Consider the following 1,503-nt stretch of genomic DNA (forward strand, 5'->3'; position numbering starts at 1 on the left):
TGTCTCTCTCTGTCCCTCTCCCACTCTCCCTCTGTGCATCCTCACTATTTCTCAGCCTTGGTGGCTGCTCCTTGGTCTCACCCTGTGCCCTTCTCTGTCGGTTTGCTCCCTCTGATGTGTGCCTGTGCACCGCGCACATTTCCAGTGAAGTTTCCAGACAGCAGGACAGGAAGGCCAGCCTTGCTTCGATCCCTCTCTCAGTGGCAGAGATGTGCAGAAGGTTGGCAGGCATGGGAGCTGCCCTTATTGCTGGACACAGCAGGCTCTGTCCCCTGCCCCCATCCTAATCTTTTTCCCTTTTTTTCCCAAATGAACATAGTTCTTTAATTGTATTTCCAAAGTTTTTTAAGGAAAAATGATAGACTAAAAATCTCTTAAAATCATTGTGATTATAATGGTAGGATACTGCAAACAACTATAATTAAACACTTATTTTGCCAGCTATTAAAAATATCATAAAAATAAAAGTATCATAAATTGTATTTTTCAAATTCAATAGCATTTTCATAGGAATTAATTATATTAAAATGGATAGTGTAGAAAACTATCATAGCATTTTTTGAAACTTTTGCACAAGAAATTTGAATAAAATCATACTAAGATACACAAAAATGAAATTGTACAAAACTTAAAAAATCACAGATAAAAAATCATTAAAGCATATACATAAAAATATTAGCTATGGAGGAACAAAATTAAATAGCATTCCACATTAGAAAGAAAAAAGAGACCAAGTGTGTAAGAAACTAGACTAATTAAAGGACTGAAAGAAAGAAAAAAAATCTGTCCTTTCTGCATTTTAAACTTAGCAAACATACCTTTGAAAACTAAAAGTAAAATATTTTCTAGTTATACAAATGCGAAATATTACAATACCTCCCGAAGGAGCACATAGGAAACAACTAAGAGCGTAACTCAAAAGGCAAGAGAAGTTGCAGTGTGCTCCTGGATGAACGAGAAAGAGCTCTCGAAGTGATAGTTATGCAGGACTACATAAAATATATTAGATGAACCCTTATTTAAAAGGTCATTAAAAATTTCTATGAAATAGTACCAATCTTATGTTGGGTTATACACATATTTTTTCATATATTTTGTATATATGTGTGTGTGTGTGTGTGTGTGTGTGTGTGTATAAAACACAGGGAAGAAGTAATATAAAGTCAATAGAAAATGGACTTTTCAAAGTTTCTAATACTAGAGGAAGATATCATACCATGCCTTTTAAATAAATTGTAAGTCAAAGATATAGTATAAATCTTAAAACAAAAATTAGGATTAAGCAGTATTCAGAAAATTAAATCCTAGTTAATTAAAAATTAAATGCTTCTAAACAGTTGAACTAAGAAAAAGTTTTCATGATAGTAAAATACTAAGAATAAAACATAAGCTAAATACTGGAATGGCAAATAAATGACCAGTACTTCTAACAGTTTGGGGGTAGGATATCACACAAAGTTCTAGTGTGTTGTGGACATGGATAATGTCCATGACACTTACTGG

The sequence above is a fragment of the Octodon degus genome, unplaced genomic scaffold (assembly GCF_000260255.1).
Source record: "Octodon degus isolate 3935 unplaced genomic scaffold, OctDeg1.0 scaffold00567, whole genome shotgun sequence".
Classification (NCBI taxonomy): Eukaryota; Metazoa; Chordata; class Mammalia; order Rodentia; family Octodontidae; genus Octodon; species Octodon degus.